This window comes from Periplaneta americana, chromosome 14 (genome assembly GCF_040183065.1).
Source record: "Periplaneta americana isolate PAMFEO1 chromosome 14, P.americana_PAMFEO1_priV1, whole genome shotgun sequence".
Classification (NCBI taxonomy): domain Eukaryota; kingdom Metazoa; phylum Arthropoda; class Insecta; order Blattodea; family Blattidae; genus Periplaneta; species Periplaneta americana.
Genome location: NC_091130.1, coordinates 134,853,728 through 134,876,582, shown reverse-complemented (window position 1 = coordinate 134,876,582; position 22,855 = coordinate 134,853,728). Strand labels below are relative to the sequence as shown.

At 35.2% G+C, this 22,855-nt stretch overlaps 1 pseudogene; it reads right to left on the bottom strand.

The window, feature by feature from the left end:
• Positions 1–22,855, bottom strand: part of LOC138713024 (solute carrier family 35 member F6-like) — a 39,895-nt pseudogene that overhangs the window by 15,104 nt on the left and 1,936 nt on the right.

Below are 22,855 nucleotides of genomic sequence, written 5' to 3'. Positions count from 1 at the left end.
TTACGCAGTGAAGACGACGTTCAAAACTGAGCACCATGTAGACACAAAATCTTCATGATCTTAATTGAACGTACCTTTTAAACTTGGCTCTTTCAATATTCTTCCCAGATTGCACGCATACGCGACTGGAATATTGAACTGCGTAGATGAAGCTTTAGTTACATTACACACTACAGCGAGAATGCGTTTGTCGAGCTATAAAAAATGCTTTCCTGTAGCACGAGTAATGGTCGAAATAAGGCACAGCTGACATTGGTCCTGCTCACACAGGTAACTTAACCTATAATTGTGGCTTATAAAATTTATATTTTGTGAATGAAATAAAACAATTGGCATTACTGAATAACAACATCGAATTTCTTTATTTCAATAATCGATATTCATCTATTTCAACTTCACAATGTCTGAATAGGTTAAGTATTCGTAAATATACAATTATTAACATTTTGTCATCGAATTTTAGGAATATATTATTTATATTTTTATTTTATTCACGAAATAGTCCTAATAAATCTCAGACCTCTCGTGACATTACTACAGATAATTTCATGAAACTTCAATATTAAATGTATTTTACGAAGACTGCATTCATGTACTAAGTAAAGCAATAATTTCAATGGCTAAGAAATGATATCTCGAATCTACAAAAATGGTGATTTAGTTTAACTACATTATTATGTTTAAGCTTACAAAATTGGAAAGTTAATTTTGTCCTCGAGTAGGAGATCTTGCAAAGCAGAAGTATATACAGGATGTAAAAAATATATGTTACAAGGCTCGATGTAGATAGATGTGTACAATGTGATCATACTTTGCTAATAAACCCATGTGCAGAAACGCTTTGTTTATGTGCTAGCATTTCTGAAATGTAGAGGAGGATGTAGGCAGTACAGATTACAAAAGCTGGGAAGGAAGCAAAAAAGACAATTGACTAGCAACTAAAGATGCTTGTTCAAAGCTAATAAAATCAGCACCATTTAAATCACCCTTTAGTGACAGTATATGCAAGAGTGTATTAAGACTCAAACTGATTGGAGGCTGGGATTGATCTCTGTGCCTTAAGTCTGTACTGTTTTAAGTAATAAATTAATGTAAATGTAACTATTTTAGTATGTAAACCTTGGTAAGTCCCTTCTCGTAGGATATTTCGACATAATTGCATTACAGCTTTGGAGGAAGGCGTAAATTCGATAAACACGTGTCAGTATTGTGTTGCAAATTGAACTTCATTAGTCTATTTCTTTAAGTAGGTTATTTTACGACGCTGTATCAACATCTTAGATCATTTAGCGTCTGAATGAGATGAAAGTGATAATGCCGGTGAAATGAGTCCAGGGTCCAGCACCGAAAGTTACCCAGCATTGGGTTGAGGGAAAACCCTGGAAAAACCCTCAACCAGGTAACTTGCCCCGACTGGGATTCGAACCCGGGCCACCTGGTTTCGCGGCCAGACGCGCTAACCGTTACTCCACAGGTGTGGACTCAAAAGTCTATAAAATCTCATGCAATACACAAATCAATTTAAACACGTCATATTCACACCATGGCCATGATCAAGTATGTATTTCAGGTAGGCTACTTCAAACCAGTTAAAATGAAATGTTTACATTTTAATAGAGTCACGTAAAATCGGCAGATTTACAGCACATACACATAAACACACACACACACACATACTTAAGATCATGAAATAAATCCCTAAAAATCTACATCTAAACTGAAATATTGTTTTCCTTTTAGCTCCCGTTAAAGCTAAGATCTTCAAAGGACTACCATTATTATTATTATTATTATTATTATTATTATTATTATTCCTCAGAAGTCTGGACAATGACAAAAGAGGATACCGGTATACATAGATTAAACATTTTTGAACGGAAGGTTTTAAGGTCGATCTTTGGGCCAGTCAATGTAGATAACGAATGGAGAGCCCGGTATAATCATGAATTATATGAACTATTCAGTGAACCCAATATAAAATCTTTTATAAAAATGGGACGCCTGAGATGGGCTGGTCATATAATGAGATTAGACCAGCCATCAGAGTCCTCCGATATGAACCAGGGGGAAGTAGACGAAGAGGAAGACCAAAGGTCAGATGGGAGGATGGCATCAGGGACGATGTCGGAACTATTGGAGTTAAAAACTGGATAAGTGTTGCTAGAAATAGGGATGAATGGCGGAAACTCCTATGGACAGCCAGGACCCATGATGGGTTGTCGAGTTAAGGATGATGATTATTATTATTATTATTATTATTATTATTATTATTATTATTATTATTATTATTTGAAATTTCTGTTTTGTTCGTTAGAATTCTCTGCGTTTTCACGAAACATTTAATTCTAGACAAATTTCCAATTTCAATCGAGAGACGGCCTGTACAGACATCTATTCAGAAATTTGGTGGGATGAGAAATAGCTGGCTGGGTAATTTTGCGGACACCGAATCTCGCGCGCACGCACGCACACACACACACACAAACACACGCACACACACGTGTAAAAGAAAATGATGTGGTTATCTCAGAATTTAAATTCACAGTTCTCACCTTCATAACCTACAGCTTGCAGAGCTGGTATGTCTAGTTTAGAAACATATTTCTCTTCCAGAACCATCTGTGTTGCAACAATGATCTGGGCCCCAACAATTAAACCATCACCTAAATGTAAAGAATTGTATTATTTTCTATAGCCACATCCACATTATGCCGCTTTATGCCAGTTGCCAAGACAAGCCAGTTATTTCTGTCAAAAATTCAAACCGTCCACGGAAATGGCATTCAGTCCCAAATTGTACACCAACGATGATTTGCTTGTTTCCGCAGCAGCTGTAATAACAGTTGAAAGTGAAATGCATAGTGAACCACGGCACGAACAGTTTTGGGTATGTCCCAGTCTCTGAAGCAGAGCTCTATAAGAAGGACGTGACTTGGTGAAGGATTTAATAATGAACGATGTAGAATATGCCATTAGGAAAGTTCAGGATAACAGAGAGGGTTTGGAATTGAACGGGTTACGTCAGCTACTTGTCTATGCGGATGACGTGAATATGTTAGGAGAAAATCCACAACATATTAGGGAAAACACGGGAATTTTACTTGAAGCAAGTAAAGAGATAGGTTTGGAAGTAAATCCCGAAATATGCGTTACAAGAGCGGTATGTTGAAGTTTTCATGTTCGAGGAAAAGTTTGAAAAAGCGAAACGTAGTTGAGCTTTTTTAATTTCCGAGAATTGAAAGAAAACATACCGCTCGTGTATCGTACATTATTTTGTGCGAAGATCGTTTATTACATACCTGAAAGAGAAATTTCTAATGAATTGCAATGAAATCTCCATCTTGGTTTCTGTTCAATGACGGCAAATTTGCAAAACAAAAATATCTATCTTCAACATTGTTGCTTTAAAATGTTTTCTGTGTTTATTATACTCCAGCAGGCCGTGATATACGTCTGTCTTTTTTTTTCCCCCCAGTCTATGATGGAGTCTGGAATCTTGTTGATTTTTTCACGGCTTCCTTAATGTTACTTGCATCACGAATGCAGTAACTTTAGTGGAGTTGTAGAGTTTACTTAATTTTTGCAAATATTTAAAATCAATAATTAACAGTGCAATTTAGGTGAAATTGCAGTGGTAAGTTTCCAATTTATAATTATTACTATATTGAACGTCTCTAAAATTAATATGTTAAAAGCCTAAAGCAGTAAAATCAATATGTCACTTAAGCGGTAAGAAGAGGGAAATTGTTATGTGTGTTAGGTTGGGAATACTGAATGTGAAATTTTAGTCTTTCCGCGGATTGGTTTTGTGTGGAAACCAAGCAAATACGCACGATCTCGAACAAAGTATATGATTATGTCTCGTGAGCAGAACATTGCAGGAAATGGAAATATAAAATTAATATATAAATTATATTTTCTAACAGTACATAAATGTTGGTTGCCTGACACCCAAGTCGCTCTACTATATACAGTCACGAAGCTTGAGTTGTGAGGGTGCTAGAAACAATAGACTGTGCCGATACTATTTCGCATTGTCTATAATGAGGCGATATTAGCGATCCTAGTGGTGAGCAACTATCTATGGATGCATATTTACTACGTATTGAGCTTCGTGACTGTATATACTAGACTGTGATAATACAGTGAGATTAGTTGGGGACGCTCGGATTTGCAGGAGCCACTCCCCGCCAAGAGATGGCATGCTCACCGGGAATAGTGAGTCTGGATTCTCGGCGCCCAAGCAATGAGTGATACTGCAGTTTCGCTTTAGTTGTGTTGAGAGGAGTAAGTTGGCCGTTAAAGTTGTAATCTTAAAAGTTTAAGTTAAGGGGAGAGGATGGTATTTTTTAAAACTTTTTTCCTATTTGGTGTAAAATATTAATTTTTTGTATGTAGAGAGCTCATGGCTATAGCAACTCAACCAAATATAAATATTTTGAAAAAAATTTTTGGGAGCCAGATTTGAAAACAAAAATGTACCCAGTGCAGGATTTTACTAAACTCGATATATCTAAGCAATTTTTAAAGATAAATTCAAACACTTTGTTACAATTTATTTGTAAAAGCATGTTCTACAAACTGTCTATAATAGAATTTTGATATTAATCCCTACATTTGTAAAATAAACAATTAAAATTTAATAACATTTTATTTTATTTTCTTTCTTGCAAACAGACAGACTTATTTTTAAAATTAAATCAATTAGGGAAATTCTGTTACAGAGAAAAGTTTCCTAGTAGTCTAGAGAATGTGTATTCTAAATTTCATACATATATATTTAATACTTCAAAAATTATATCGATTTTTTGTCTGGCAATGTAGCAAAAAAATAAAGTTCCAGAAACAGCAATCAAAGGGAGTGTGATTTAACAATCCAGAGCGCAGGAACTTTAAAAATGGCGTCTCAACATCCAATAACAGCACAGATCTCCACAAAATGTTATACAATGTACGTATTCCACATGCATCACAGAGTATTTTAAAGAAAAATTTGGTTTTGAAAAAAAATGAAGTTCCGGAAACAACAAACAAAGGGCGGTGTGATTTAAAAATCCAGAGAGCAAGAAGTTTAAAAATGGCGTTTCAACATCCGATAAGGGCACAAATACCCACAAAATATCATACAATATATTCCACACATATCACAGAGTATTTTAAGGAAAAAATCTTATTTTCCGAAAATTTACTAATTTTTCACCAAAAAATACCACCCTCTTCCCTTAAGTTTAAAGTGTTCCGTGTAGGCAATTGTTGTAATGACTTATTCATTACGTGAACGTACTTATCTATACAATACATACTCCTACATACGGAAACGAAAATCTTGTGCGGCGACAAGACGCAAATTTCGGGAAAAGCTTCCAAAGAGACCTGTTTCAGCTGCCAGTACAATAAGAAGACTTTGTAAGAAGTTCATGCGGACAGGTTCGGTAAACGAAGAAAAATCGAAAAAGAGAACACCGTGTTCTGTCGGAAGAGAAATTAGACGAGATTGGTGAAAGATTAGAACACATTCCTCAAAAATCTCTCAGATGCGGCGCAGGAAATTGGAATAAGTAAAAATTTTACTCATATAGCGACAAAATTACTTAAATTAAGACCCTACAGAATCAGTGGCGGCTCGTGGCTGAACATGAGAGTGTGCTACAATATGGGAAATTTACTTAAAAAATTCGTTAAAATTTGGTTTATCTACTCACTTGTGGAGCAGTATGAAGCTCATGCTGCAGAATATGTCAGTATAAATTGTATTCCTGTCAGTCTAACATCTGGAAATTCGTCAGAATCCGTTAAAATTAAAAAGAAATAAGACCTACTTAATATATCTATATAAAAATGAAAACAAATATTAGCGCCACTTTCTTACCAATCTTGATTAAAATAATAATAATAATAATAATAATAATAATAATAATAATAATAATAATAATAATAATAATAATTCATCCACATCACCTGCCTCTAGTTCTACAGTTGATGTGCTGGGTTGGTCTACGTTCTCTAAAAAAATTAAACAATTAAAAATGACAACAGTTAAAAAAGTCAAAAGGCGATGTAAATCGTAATTTCCGCCAGAAAATCCGTCACCCGTCAAAGCCATTCTTTTCCCGTCCGCTACATTGAAATTTCGTCAGTTTTGACGGAACTGACGAAATGTCCGTCCAGTTGGAAGCACTGCTGCCAGTTACTTTGGAGTTCAACCCCTCCATGTCAGCAACCAGCAATCAAAATTTTAAATTCGAATAGCATTCCGGTTCATTCAAGCCATCTGTCGGAAGGTTGAAGGAGTAGAATAGGAGTAAATTGTATTAAATATAGTACATATAAATAAGCTAATATTAAATGTTATAAACAATACGTTTCAGTTTTACAGGAAAGTTTAATAATTAGCATAAGAATAAAATAGTCGTCCCTACATTCTGTGATCAAGACTTGTAAAATAGACACGAACTCACAAATAGTACACGACTGCTTCTCAGAGATGTCGTGACGTCCGCGTTCTTTGTAGACTGCAAACCATCTATACAAAAAGTCACTCACTCATGATTGGTTGTAGATTTTATAAAACGCCAATTAGAACGAGTCATTTCAATTCGCTGCGTTTGCTTGTAGCTCACACTGTTTAAGCTCGTATAATGGGAAACCATAGATTACGTCATATAAAAAGCGAATGTAAGCTCTCTGCGCATGTGCAAGGTTCGCTGCATTTCTCTGCAGTTCACTGCGATAAGGAAGTCAGCACACATTACCGACTGGGACTTGCAGACGTCGCACAAGCTATAGACAATAGCAGTTCCCGATTCTGCGTGCATTGGAACGCGTAACACGAATGAAAGAAAGAAAATACGTGGTACAGTCATTAAGTTCTGAATGTTGCAACATTTGAAACGTTTCGGCAGCAGTTTTGCCTAATTTCTGGCAGAACTTGATGTTTGCCCGTTGCTCAAACTGTGACATCTCGAGTTCCGACGTGCGCATTCAAATCACCGTCACAACAAAGACCGTAGTTCTGCTTACAGTGCATGCACTTAACTGGGTCGAGAGACTAACTGACAAGGTATCATACCATAGCGCCACCTATGTGCTATAGTGCAGCACTGCAGCACATAAAGAGCGGCCGCCACTGTACAGAATGCAAGAAACCAACAGTCCTTAAACGAACTTAAACCGAACGTAAGAGATGCGATGAATTCTATCAGTGCTGAAGGACTTGCGAGAGTGACTGCAAATTTCATAAAAAAAATTTCAAATGTGTGTTGCAGTAAATGGAGAATATTTTGAGCAACGAATTTGAGCTTAGTAAATACCAGTAGCGGCCGGTGATCGAAATCCTCGGTGAGGCCAGATGCAACTAGTTTAAGTGCCTCCGATAGGAAATGTTTATTTATGATATTAATTATTGTTATATTATTAATATCATGATTACTCTGTTATTATTAGTATTATTATTATTATTAGTCTATTATTATTAGCCTACTATTGATGAAAAATAATGTCACTCACCAAATAAGCTGTTATACTGTGAGTTTCAGTGATTGTTTCAGTGTGATGAAGCAACCCACATTATGTGTTGAAAATCCCCTCCTTTCTGTTCTTTTTATTTTTTCCCTTGACAGCAACGAACAAGGCCAACAGAGAAGTTTATTTTACACCACATTACCACTTAACCATTTATGTTGCCCATACCAGGATGCAATAGAAACTCGCGTTTTAAGATTATCTGTCAGAAAAATTGTCAGCGATGTCGCAGGTATCTCGGTAGACTCTCTCTTTATTTAAAACTTCCTTTCTTTCAATATTATTTCTTCTTCAAAAAAGGACACTTTAACAATGAATTAACTACACCAGCATTATTTCTCGCATTTGTTTCTGTTTATATTTTCCCGAAATACATAACAACATTGGCCCAGATTCACTACTGTACTACGAATTACAATAGTACAACACCCTCGCTTAAGTCATAAACTGAGACATAAGGGGAGGGAATAGTGTGGGTCTCTGCCTGCCAAAGAGCGGGAATTTGTGTTATTTATGACCTATTTAGGAAGACAAGTCACCATTGCTATTCCCACCCCACTCTACCCTTGAGGCCGGCCCATGGATGGGAGGAGTGAAACCTGACCAGGCCACGAGGCCAGACGAATTGTGCCTCGGCTACAACGTTTTAAGCGCAAGCTCAAACCCCGCGAAAATACAGGAAATTCAGAAGACAGACCCGGCACGAGCGATTCTGGCCTCAGGAACAAATTTTACTGCAAAACAGGTCTATATACATCACAACCAGACCCGGCACGAGCGATTCTGGCCTCAGGAGTAAATTTTATTGCAAAACAGGTCTATATACACCACAAAGTTTTAAAATGCTTCTACAGCGATGCTTCATTACAATAACTAATACGTTATATAAAAACACAAAATTTGATTTCAGTTAAGCCAAGTGACTGAGGCCCGGCCTCACTTGCCTCAGTCAATCAGCCCCCACTGGTAAATACTGTAACTTTTAAGCATTGTAACAATAGGATTGTAGGCCTAAAAGCGCCGGAGACGCGCGCGTGTTCGTCGCGGTAACCAACGCATTGATAGCCGGGCCGGCTTCGAACGAAAACCCGAGCGTCCCCAACTAACCCCACTGTGTATGTCGAAAATGGAATAGTTCAAAAGGGAAAAGAACTAAAGGAGAATAGTTCGATCCGGTGCAGTGGATTGAGTCTCGGCATAACTCAGTGCTAGAGCACCCAGTGCGTAGAACTGGGGGTCCTGGGTTCGATTACCGGCGTCAGAGCGAATTTTTCTCTGTTATTAATAAATTGTAACTACAACAGAGAATTATGTTGGATCAAGAATTAATAATATAATCACATAGTAAAATATTCAGTCTGCGAACTTCTGGGACAAAATATATTGGAAGTATTCTCAAAACAATTTAGCCGCAATTTCAAAGCTTCAACATTTGTGTGGAGTGGGAAGTGAGAGTAGTGTGGAAACAGATAAATCATCACTGGCACACAATTTCTTGCAACAGACTTATAGTCTATTCCATGTTGCTTAGGTTGAGAATGACTGATATCACTACTAGTGATTTATAATGAAATAGTGGCATATATTTCTTTTTATACCTATATTTTAACAGCTTTTATGCTCGACCATGCCGAAATGTAGTAATTATACACCTGGTAGCAGCCCTTTAATGGACCTCATTAAAGTACACCTATTCATTAAAGTTCAGGTGTTCCACCAATCAGAAAATACCATTGTAGCAATATGAAAGCGCAAGTATCGATTATTCTCGGATATGCAATCGAAATACAACAATAAATCAATAAATCACCTATATTTGAAATAAAGTCAGTTCTGTTACTATAATAATTAGCGTTAATTGTAAATAATATTCAAATAAATTCAATTTGTCATCTCGTTTTTCAATGTCTAATTCAATTTCAAGGTTATATCAAGATTAATGTTTATTTTACTCTCTAGATTATATCAAGGTCAATGTCGACATTTGTTTCTCGGAAAAAATCAATGCTTTCGCGTCTGCGCACATCTCACAATTTACGAGATATTGCACAAGGTCAGTTCCGCTCCTCAGTCAGATAAGAATAACATGAATACTTATGAATAATTTCAAGTTAGAAATATAGTCGAGCATAAAAAGTCGTAAGAAACTTGCCTATAATGGTAATTAAGACGCTCGTATGGAAATTATGAAACTCGCTTGCGCTCGTTTCATAAAAATACTCGCGTCTTAATTACTACCATTATAGGCTCGTTGCATAATGTACTATTATAAAACAAGAAATACGATACAGTAAGTATATGATAAAAATGGAATGTTTCCAGCTCAGACAGCACTCTGACTTCGTCACTGAACCTATTTCACCTCTGTAGGCCTACTTACATTTTAATTTACTGTGAAGTAAACATTAATGTTATTATTTGTTGGGTATCAAGACATCGTATTTCTTTTAATACTTGCAAGTGTTACATACCTAAAATAGCTCGCATTTTATTCTGTTTTGCAGTCTTCTCCTCCAATTTATTAGATTTTGATTTATTTCTGGTAGAATTGGATTTAATGTGTTCCTCAGTTTCGTCCGGTGCAAATTGATCAGATAAGCCAACAATAACAAGACCAACAATCACTACACATATACCTATCCATTCTCGTACCTTCACTTACGCTTTAAAAATATCACTGAGAAAAGACCCACGAACACAATGACTGCTCCTGCAAAAGAATATTGAAATTGAATGATTTTAAGAGATATTATAACACTGATTAACGTTATAACTTCTTTACTGTGTTAATATTATAAAAATCACCTGGCTGACTAGTTTCAACGTGGTATCCGTCATTGTTTGAAGTCTACTGAGATCCCGCGCTATCTTCTGGTTTCCTGTTGTGCTGGGGTGTGTTCATGATTGTGTCAAAAAGGGTGTGTGTTTTGAAATTCAGTTGAGTGTTCAGGATGTGTTGTGGGTGTGTTTTTTTATGTTTGTAAATTTCATATTATTCTAGACCATACATGGGCACAATTTTCGGTTACGTGAGGCACTCGATTTGAAATAGTTTGTTTACTAGGAGAGGAGACTGCAGAGTAGGATGGGAAATATAAACTGCTGTGACCTGCGTCACCTTATCGTACTCGCTAAGGCGGTCAGTGTCGAATTATTATACCTGGTAAGGTTTATCTTGTCTCAGTAGCAATAAAACCAAGTCCCTTCAAATGAGGGTGGAGATTATAGGAGGGTTGTAAATTTTCAGGATTCCTTTCAAAACCTTGTTATTGTACAGGCTGCCGGAACTCAGTGACGGAACTACACAGTACGAAGAGAGATATTTTGTTATTTTATTTTGCGCTACAGAATGTATCAACTGGTCCCTTCCGCCACTGGATGGATGGACGGCATCGTTCCACTGCCCCATTGCCATAACAATACAGACGAAGTAAGACATATCTCCTTTCTCTCTCTTTTCACAGTGAGACAAGATACATCACACAGACTTTAGGAAAGCGCTTGGTTAACGTGAGACTCTCGAAAACTTTTATTCAATTTGGCAAATTAATTCGGCAGCTTTAATCATAAACAGTGGCGGCTCGTGGGTATTGAATTAAGGGCGGCTGCATACAAAAATAAACCAAGCAACTTACTTTATTTAAAGATTAGTTCCATGCGCCTTATCTTGTAAATTGTGTTTAAATGAGACAGGCTCATGTCAGTAGATTTACTGGCATTTAAAAGAATCCTGCGGACAAAATTCCGGGCGACGCTGATATAACCCCTGCTGTTGCGAGTGTCGTTAAATAAACCATAATTTAATTTTTTATATGCAGATTTGAACCTTAGAAATATCTAACTGGCGATGTTGTAGTTGGTTGTATAATATATCTACATGATACATCAATAAATGAAAAAAACTGAGCCAGAAATTGAATTCAGAATATTCAAGAGTACGCACCAGGGCGCTTGCCTCATTTACTGTGATGTTAGATGTTTTAGATTCCATTATGGTTTGAAAACATTCTAGCAATGGCTTCTTCTTCTCATGAACAACATTTACTGTTCTTATTTTAAATCCATCTTGCTGCCCCAGCTGATGGAATTGTCTTTGAAACACATTAATCTAATACAGACTGTGTGGAGATCGAGAGAAGAAAGCAGGGATACTGGATAAATTAGCAAAAAATATGCGAGCCTTTGTATTTTGTTTAGCGGCTTTTTTCATTATGAGATTCAACTGATGGGCACTTAATTTCACATTTCTCCTGAATTGTTAAGGTACTGAACTGAATAGACTGTAAATATTGTACAGAATTAAGCATTGTTACACTTGTTATACTCACAACATTAAAGAAAATGCATTTAAAACTGAGCGCTACTGACGAGCTGCTGTAAATTTTGCAGCGCCTGGAAACTCTGGATTCATGGCCAGTGGCAGCAGGGGGAGGGGTAAAACTAACGCGCAAAGCATCCGAAACGAGACTGGCAGCTCCGGGGGAGGAAGTGGCTTCACTCATAGTCCTTGTTTCTGGCTTCGCTCTGGCAGCACCAGGGGAGGAAGCGACTTCACTAACGATTGCGTGCATGTCAATGAGAGCAAAATTTAAAAAAATTCGAGCCGCTAAATAGAAACTGTATAATAAATATATTTCATAACATAAAACGAGACAAGAGCCCCCCTTCGAAAGCCGCCCCTGATCATAAACCTCTTTACTGTTTCTCCGTCGCTGCATTGATTTAAATCACAGGCGAGAAGTTGCGTAACTAGCCAATAATATTCCATCACGTTGTCTACGTTTATTTTCTTGAATATTCTGGCGTTTATCAAGATTACTTAATAGATTTGAACGTTCTCGACCTAAAATGATTTCAGAAAATCATATTTCGTTTTCTACGCACATTTTATATTTTTTAAATAAATTTCTTTTGGAAATAATACGTACAAACAACATTTAATTCCTCGTACCTTTTAATGCAGCGTGTTTAAGGTATAATGTCGTATTTAGTATATTATGCAAATGTTAAGATCGTAAATTTTCTTCGGAATAGTACGAAAAAATAACATTTAATTTGTCTTACCTTCTAATTCAGCATATTCTTTATGACATAAGGAGTAATGTCGTTGTATATTAAATTTATTAATGCCTAATAGGATTTTCGAGCATAACATGCATCGTATGTTCTCCCCTTCTAAACAGCAAAAAAAACTCTTGCTCCCATTTCTCATGAAATAATCGTTTTCTACACTGCTTTGATAATGCCATTATGCCACCACAGATATTGCTTATGAAACTGATTTAGAACCTGCCCACGCCAAAGAGGGGACTGTGAAGTTGATGTCACTCAGAGCGATAAGCTCTGTGAAGGTCAGTGAGGCACAAATTCTCAAGTGAGGCACGATGCCCAAGTATGTATCTAGACTGTCAAGTTCGTGTTTTTTTGGCTGGATGTGTAGTATTTTCATGTCAGTTTCTATGTTGCTGTAGTTGTGATTGGAATTTGTGATGTGTTCTGCGTAGGTTGAATTGTTGTGTGGTTTGGTTATGCCTGTATATGAGTGAAAAAGAAAAAATAGAAAGAATTAAATGTAAAAAGAAATAGATAGGAGATGAAGATAGGAGTAGATGTAGTAAATCTAAAGGGAGTAGATTATTAGTAGTGAGGTATTTGGTTCAAAGGAAATAGAAGAGTTGATGATGAGAGGGGAGTAGTACCGTACGAAAGAGAGAGTGATAAGGGTAAAGAGTAATAATAGTGAAGGACGAAATGAGTCACATAACGTGTAAAAATCTTAAAGTAATGTAGAGAAGAGGAATGTTGGGCCGTATACAGGAATGTGAAGGGCCAGCAGGATCAAGAGAGTTGTGGATAGTAAATCATATCATATGAAGAGTTCGCGGGAAAAACGATGAAGTCGACCTGGTTGGCGAATTGGTATAGCGCTGGCCTTCTATGCCCAAGGTTGCGGGTTCGATCCCGGGCCAGGTCGATGGCATTTAAGTGTGCTTAAATGCGACAGGCTCATGTCAGTAGATTTACTGGCATGTAAAAAAAATCCTGCGGGACAAAATTCCGGCACATCCGGCGACGCTGATACAACCTCTGCAGTTGCGAGCGTCGTTAAATAAAACATAACATAACAAAAGCGATGAATGTCACAGTTTTCTTAAGGTTGATGTCATTATCTAATTCAATGGATCACTGCGAAATTTAATGTTGTTCTTATGAAAAATGGTAAAAAAAGGAGAATTATCACCACGAATACAGTAATCCTTTCCTTTAGTTTCTATAGAAACAGCACTACATCTTGCAGTTATAGACTCAATTAGATCATTCATCGTTTTTCCCGCGAACTCTTCATATTCCTTTTTTAATCGGTATTTTTAAAGTAATGATAAAGAAAATTCATAATGATTTTAATGGAAAGCGCATAAAATTAATATTGATATGCACAGATTTTTGGGTGAAAGAGAGAGGCAACATTTTAAGATCCCCCACTGTCTATTTCTCAGTAACAGATTCCTGTCTATAATCTCGTCGCTCTAATTTCCGGCAGCCAATCGCGTTGCAGGTCGGCTACATTTAAACGTGTGCGTCTTGTGATTCGCTGGTGAAGACGTTATTCATTTCTTAAGGCTCGATAAATACTTAATATAATCGCCCGCCATTTTGGCTCTTTCGTTGGCGTTCGCAGAAAGCACACGAAGACTTTTTTGCCGCTCAATTATTTGCTGAATTACAGTGCATTTGACTTACCGGTATTATCATAGGAGCTACGACATGATAATGTTTAACGGTGTGCCAAATAGATTCCTCGTATGGTAGCTCGGCAACGAAAGAACAAAAATGCCGAACGATACTATCTACCTAGACTTTATAGAGCCTTCACTTCCTAAGACGTAAGCAAAGAGGAGGAGTCACGCCGGGAATAACAGCGTCGCAATTTTAGCACTGTTAACTTACTAACGTTACAGATTACATTACATTACAAATACTGTTACCTAACCTCTAAACATCTGAAATGATGAAGCATGAGTAAGAGTCAGACCGATATACATAATACATGTAGCAATCATGTCACATGCAGCAGGAGGTAGTAACACAAACCGATTGAATTTTCTATTCCCTTTCAGTAGCATACTGCTCTCTGCAAACTCAGCCTGGAAGTAACAACTAGGTGTAAGATATAAGATACAAAGACACATCAATACATTCAAAAGCTTTATTTCGTTAAGGTTAATGCAAATTCATTTAAACTAAAAGTTCTGAATGTAATCCTGCAAAAATAGATTTCGAAATTTTAAAAGAAATATACGTGATTTTTGTGCATATTATCACCATCATCATCACCAATACTTTTGACTCTCGAAGGTGTATGTAACCCCATAAATTACAGCATTTCATTTAGATGTGTTTTTAAATAACAGCTAAAGAAAATAAATTGTAAATGGTGGAATATCTACAGGACTTAACACACAGTTTTATTCGGATATTCGTGATGTGGATTCAACACAACTCTGGACACAGGGCGTGATACTGACATTGGACGAAAATCATTCCCCACTAAAAGTAACTTCCACGTAACATTAAAATTGCTCGTCTTAGTCACTGTATTTATCGAAAATATACATTTTCACTACAGGCTTTGTAGGGATGCAGACGTTAGATAAGTCAATATTCACTTATGTAAGGTAGGTGTCTCTGATATGGCCATGTTAAGGTTTGAGAATTTTTCTAGCCGCCATTTTGAAAAAAAATGTAAACCACTTTTTTCTCATTCGTTCTCAGTCTAATGGACTTTCTTAAAACAATTTCCTTTCCCCATAAAAGTAGTTTTATTGTCCAAAAAGTCCCAAATTCTAAAAGTCTACCTAGTGGCCATATCAGGAACATGTGCACATGAGCACATGATATGGCCACCCTCGTTCCATGTTCTACAAACAATTATTGTTTTCAATTTGATAGTGCAGTTGTGCTAAAATTAAATAATTTTGGTGTAAAATGAATAAATATGACACTTAATAGGCCTAATCTTTTTCATAATGCAAAAGTGTAGTCAAAACAGGTATTTTCATAAAAAATTAAGTTGTTTTTCTTAAAATACAAAACTTTTGCGTAATCCCAGCTATAAGGCATGTAAATTTGTCAGGTGAAAAAATAAAAGTGAAATGAACTTGATATGGCCGTGGTGCATTTGATATGGCCATATCAGGAGCAGGTAAGCTTTCACGAAAATCGTTTGGTTATGAACAACTCGTAAAAGATGCGCCATCAACGACAACACCAATCAACAGAACATTAAAAACTGAATGGAGTAATGGTTTTCATGAAACAAGTATTTGAAAAACACGCATAAAACAAAGGAGACTTACCAGAGAAAAATAAGAAGAGGTCGCATGAAAACCGCAAAACAGGCAACTGACGCCATATTGCTCAACCTGACTGGATGGAAAACGATCAAGTGACATAACAGGATGTCCTTTCACTGGATGCTGCTGCAATTTAACGGATTTTTTGGTTAACTAACTCACAATAGGGGGGTGGCCATATCAGGAACATGGTCATAACAGGAGCACCCACCTTACCAAGGATCCTGAAAACATTTATTCCACGAAAATCTTGAAGATCTTTTACAGTGTCATAACCAGGGAAAGGATTTATATGTAAATACATATTTACTTATAAAGCTAATATAATTTATATTTTGCATTATCTTTATGTTTCACAATGTGTAGGGTTGAAAAATCCTACTTTTATTTTCCATATTTTTCCATATTTTAGAGTTTAGTACATATTTTCGTTAATTTCCATATATTTTCCATATTTCATATAAAACAGTCCATATTATATTAGGTTTAACAATAAAACAAAACAAAATTCCATTAACTTTTAAAAATACATTTCAACAATAGAGATTTAAACACATGTTCAGTAATCCCTTTAACATCAGAGTTATTTGAAAATTAGCAGTCCTATCAACAATGGGAAAGTAAGTTACAAAACTGTATTAATTTAATTTAAAATTTTTAACAGACTTCAGTTGTGCAGCTCAACAGTTAAATGCCAGTCAGAGTACACATAGGTTCAGTTTTGTAAATCATACTATAAAGACGGTAAATATGCCAAAAGTACGTCATTCAGTCAATTTAAAATCAAAACTAACAAGTTACATTTCAGAATTTAAAGAAGATGGTTTATCAACTGACAATAAAATATTATTTTGTAATTTGTGTCAGTGTGCAGTATCATCTACACAAAAGTTCCTGGTGCAACAACACATTACAACTAGTAAACATCAGGCCAACAAACAACTAAATTCCAAGCAGAGACAATTGTTTTTAACACAACCAACAACATCGAATGTAAGATCTGAGTTTAACATCGACCTGTGCCGTTCTCTCATCTCTGCTGATATTCCTCTCTACAAACTAAAGAATAAGGTCTTCAGGGAATTCCTTGAAAAATATACTCAACATACAATCCCGGATGAGTCAACACTTAGGAAGACGTATGCTCCATCCATCTACGATGAGACAATACAGAAGATAAGAGATGAAATTAAAGATAGTTCAATTTGGGTTTCCATTGATGAGACTCCCGACAAAGAAGGTAGACTTGTTGGTAATGTAGTTATCGGTTTGTTAAGTGAACAATATTCTGAACGAATTCTTTTACATTGTGATGTTCTAGAAAAGTGCAATAACAAAACTATAGTTAAACTGTTCAACGAAGCTATGGGTATCCTGTGGCCAAAGGGTATTATGTACGATAATGTGTTATTCTTTATTAGCGATGCTGCCCCTTATATGGTCAAAGCTGGACAAGCATTATCTGTTGTATATCCTAAATTGACTCATTTTACTTGTGTGGCGCATGCATTTCATCGTGTGGCAGAAGTGGTCAGAGACAATTTCCCTAAAGTAGATTTGTTGATTTCATCAGTGAAAAAAGTATTTCTCAAAGCTCCCAGTAGAGTTAACGTGTTGAAAGAAATGTACCCTGAAATTCCATTGCCACCAAAGCCAATTTTAACTAGATGGGGTACATGGCTAGAAGCAGTTGAATATTATGCCGAACATATAGACTCTATTAACAATGTTCTCCTTGCATTGGACTCTGAAGATGCAGTCTCAATTGATACTGCGAAAACAGTTACCTGTGACATAAGTGTGAAGAATGACTTAGCTCACATTCAGCATACATTTTCATGCATCATAAAAACGCTCAAAAGTCTCCAAAATAGGCACCTTTCACTATCTGAAAGTTTTGAAATTATAAATAGTACTGTGGAACAACTGAATCGTGGTAGAGGTAAAGTTGCAGATGCAGTAAGAGCTAAGGTGGACACTGTACTTTCAAAAAACCCTGGATATGAAGAACTACAAAAGGTTGTTGCTGTGATGAGTGGTGAATCAACAGTGAAGATTAACTTGGACTTATCCCCAGCAGACATTGTGAAATTGAATTATGTACCAGTTACTTCTTGTGACGTCGAACGCTCTTTTAGTCAGTATAAATCTATCCTCAGAGACAATAGAAGAAGATTCACTTTTCAGCACTTGAAAGAAATGTTTGTAACCTATTGTTATGGTAACAGACAATAAAAATTGTGTTTTGTTGAAACTACATTGGAAGATAAGGTACGTCCATTATATTTTTTGTTTAGTTTGATTAAAATGTACCAATATTTAACGTACATAGTCATTTTTTTATAATTTTAAGTCCATATTTAATTCCATATTTTGGTAAAAATCCATATTTAATTCCATATTTTGGTAAAAATAACTACATATATATTTACATATTTCATATATTTTTAGTCCATATAAATCCGTTCCCTGGTCATAACAATTTACATTTTGTCTAATGGGGGTGTGGGGACTGTTAATATTGATTACATAGGATGTGAGTCCTACAATATTCTCGATGTGAAATGTCCTTCCTTACTTGAGACAAAATGTAAACATATTATTGCTAATGTTTATCAGTGGCGTAGCATGAAATTTTGAACAGGGGAAGCTAACTCAAGTTGTCTTTCATGTACATATGAGAAAACGTATTACAAAAATATATTCTTAACCAATAATTGATGAGGTGGTGGCTGTGAGTACCCCAGCCATTGTAAGAAAAGAAGCCTGCGCCAGGTGGATGTGCGGAGATATATTTTTTTTTCATTGCTTATTATGCTGCCTGCTTTCCTAATTTTGAAGAAAACCTAGTTAAAACTAATAAAAGTATTTGATTATATAAATTAAAAATTCAGTTTGATTATCTGAGTGGTACGATACAAGTTTCTAAGTTGGGGTAAGTGCAATCCCCACGTCACCAGTTACGTGACTAGAAAAATACCTCACTACTTACGAGTTAAAATAAATAATAGTCAATGTCAAGTCAGCAGTCCGAAGATTGGTTAGAACCTCGTAAGTAACATCAATGAGGCATGACTTCAAATAGTACGTACAGTAGTAAAATATGATTTCAAGGTTTACACATATCTCTAACAAATAGACACGTATAGTATAACATTAGCTCACTCCCTGTCATACTTGAAGAAATCACAATATTAACGGTCATTACTTAAGTATGCGTCTGTGTTTTGGTTGTGTCCTTCAGTGACAGTAAGGGAGTCGGTCATTTGTTTTCTAAATCACACTTTTTTTCGTAAGTCAGTCTTGATAATAGAACTGTCCTAAAAAATTCAAGTAAATTGGTGTCAGGAACTGTTATTTCACTCATTACTTATTATATCAGCCACAGTGCACACTAACACTTCAACTGAACACAACTCACGAAAGAGATAACTCGTAAACTAAATTGTTTTCACTGTAAAAGTTAGCTTCTTGCGAGCCTTGGGACCAGGGTAGTTTAGTTAGAAAGGGATGGAAAATCTGCGGGGTGGGTTACACAGAAGAATGAGTGAAAGAAACCAGTCTGCTTGGAAGCTGGTGTGTGCAGGCTTCTTGTTTACTGCTGCATCACAAATCATCCTGAGCTGCCGCATCACAATATTTAACGCGTAAATATAAATTCTATTAAAATTAATCAATAATTTTGTTCATAAACTGCAGGTTTATTATGAAATTATTATTAACTGGGGAAGCTGAGCTTTTTAGCTTACACTGACGCTACGCCACCGATGTTTATCTCCCTCTTAAATGAATTCCTGATTTATAAAAATACAATACATATATCGACTTACACCTTTTCTATTATAATACATTTCAATACATTTGTATGCTGCCAGGCATAGTATTTCTCCAACAAACATGCAACTGGCTTGAAGAAATGGATGATTAAATTTCCTTATTTTTCCGTCTGCATCTCTGACATCAAAACGATTAACCCACCTTTAACATAAGACCATAACATATTATTAAGGGAGTCACTGAAATAAACATGCAATATTATAGTAGCTGATAATGGTACTCGCTTACCCATTTGTTCCATTGTCAAGGATACTAACAATGCTATGTAACAGCAAAAAAAATTTAAGCATGAAATCACCCTAAGGAAGTGGGTTACTTGTTTGCCTTTGAATGTTTCTATCCTTCCTTAGCAAAGCTCTTCCTATTGCAACGTGAAAAGTTCCTGTGACTTGCGAGAAATCTGGTCATACTTTCTGTTAATACAGTGACGTCATTAATTTCAGTACGCCTTGGGTGACTGATATGAACAGATTAGGGTAAAGTTGATAACAGATCTCTGTTTTCATATGAAGAGCACAAGGGAAAAGCGTGATAAGTCCAAAATTATCGATTTTCTTTTTTAGATGTCATGTAATAGCTTGTGTAGTTTAACCGTACAGAATAACCTCATTAGTTCAGAGAAATTTGAAGAATGATAACCTGAAGACAATAGACTGTAATGGGTCTTGAAACTTTTAACTTGTTCTCCTGTAAAAACAGTAAAACGTGACTTATCAGGTTTTCCCCCTGTACTCTTCAATCTCGATGAATAAATAAGGTTTATATAGAGCGGCATTTGCCTCAAAGTGATGCAGAGAGTGAAGATAATGAAGGAGTAGACGTAATGAGTGATGAAGGCTGAATAAAGTTTTCACTTCAATCGGTAATTATGTATGGAATTATAGGATGCGGTAGCTCATTTAAATCCAATTTTAATCCACTTTATTTATTACAGAAGAAAATAATTAAAACATGTCTTCATAAACCTATTGATTTTCCATCTCAAAATTTGTTTTTAGACTTTAATGTACTTAACGTAAGACAAATTTATTATATTGTATTAAATAAATTCATACATAAAAATCGAAATAATTTTGAATTGTATTCTCATAGTTATGAAACAAAACGTAAGAATTCTTTAAGATTGTTTGAACCAAAATGCAACACTGTTACAGTATTTAATCATAGTAGTAATTTAGGTCCAAGAATATATAACAAATTTATATTTAAATATCCTAATCTTGTCAATTCTAATAGTTCTAGTATTAAATTAAAAAAGTTAGGTATGGATTTTATAAAAATTGAAAAATTGTAAATTTAAATTTATATACTATAATTGCATAGTAGACATAAGACAAATTGCATTGTATACTTATTAATTTCAATTCAGGAATCCGCCCCTGAGCACGAGTTCTACTCTTTCAGGGGCGAGCTAAAGTTTTTTCTGTATATATTATATGTTATGTTATAATTATTAGCAAAATAAATAAATAAATAAATAAATAAATAAATAAATAAATAAATAATAAAAAGGAGAAACAATTTGGAAATGCAGTCTTGTTTAATGTTTTTTGTGATAAAATATATGTCTGGTGTAAACAATGGGAAGTATTGATGAACCCACAGAAGTCAAAGCGTTAAAAATATGTACCGGTAATAGTAAATTATCATTAGTTTTCCACAACTAATGTTATTGATTAGTGAGTACGATTCTCGTCGGCACATTGATTGTAGAAAAGTCTTCCGGTGCTGAAAAGAATATACATATACGCGCGCAATAGCCAAAGAACGATGGAGTTGAACTTGTGATAAAACTGATACTGCAATACAGATGAGTCAATTTTTTGTAAATGAAACAAACAACTGCTATTAACATCAAATAAAGTAGTAGTGGTAGTAGTAATAATAGTAATAGGAACAATAGCCTATGATACTGTATATCAAGGATAAACTTAGTGGTGATGATGATGATGATGATGATGATAATACAGTAGTAATAATAATAGTAGTAGTAGTAAATTTATATATATATATATATATATATATATATATATACATAATTAACATGAGTAAGATCGCCATTTAATCAATCATTTAAATTTATTTTATTTATCTATTTATATTTAATGTGCTGTACAACAGCCAGTGGCCAATTACAGTTCAGCACAAAGAATATAACAAAAACATAAAACAAAAATAATTATTACACGTAAATATAATTACAATTAATTACAATAATGACGATGAATGGATATTATGAGACAATGATAATTGAGTATAATGCCTAAAAGAATACATAAATGATAAATCGTTGCCAAGAGCAAACTTAGTCTATACATTGAAGGGATCGAATTTGCAGCCATGCATGTTGGCATTTTTAATGCATCTGGAGACTGGTGAAAGAAATTTGGAATTTCTAATATAGAAAAGTTTGTGGGCTCTCATATCTTTTGTTGGAATACGTAAGGTAATATTGTTTAAGAAAGAGTCACAGGATATTCACCTTTGAGGACTTTACAAAAGAACAGATAATCTAGATCATGGCGTCTAGCATATAGATTTTGACAATTAAAATATTCACATTTTCTCTCATAAGTGTACCCGGAATTAATGGCCAGAAATCTGAATGAACATAAAGATATAAATTTTCTTTGTATATTTTCTAATTTAGCCGAGTCTGCAGTTGTAATCGAGTTCCAAGCTACAGATGCATATTCGAGTTTCGATCGCACCAATGTACAGAGAATCGGGCGTGGAAAAAGAATAAGTTATTGGCCGTATTATTCCTAACATTCTGATTGCGTGATTGTAAATGTAATCAACGTGACTATGAAAATACAATTTACTGTCAATGAATATTCCCAAATCTTTTACGCTAACCGTTCTGTTAATTAGAACATTATTTAGGTAATAATTAAATTTCAGTGAAGAAGTTTTTCTAGAAAAGGTTATTACAATAGTTTTGGATACGTTAATTTTCATACCATTGTCTTCAGTAATAATAATAATAATAATAATAATAATAATAATAATAATGATGATGATGATGATGATGATGATAATGATAATAATCTAGGAAATTGCTTCACCTATATTTTGGGTCACCATTCGTCACTGACAACGTAACAGAAAAATCTACAATCCCTCAAGGTCCATCTTAGTAT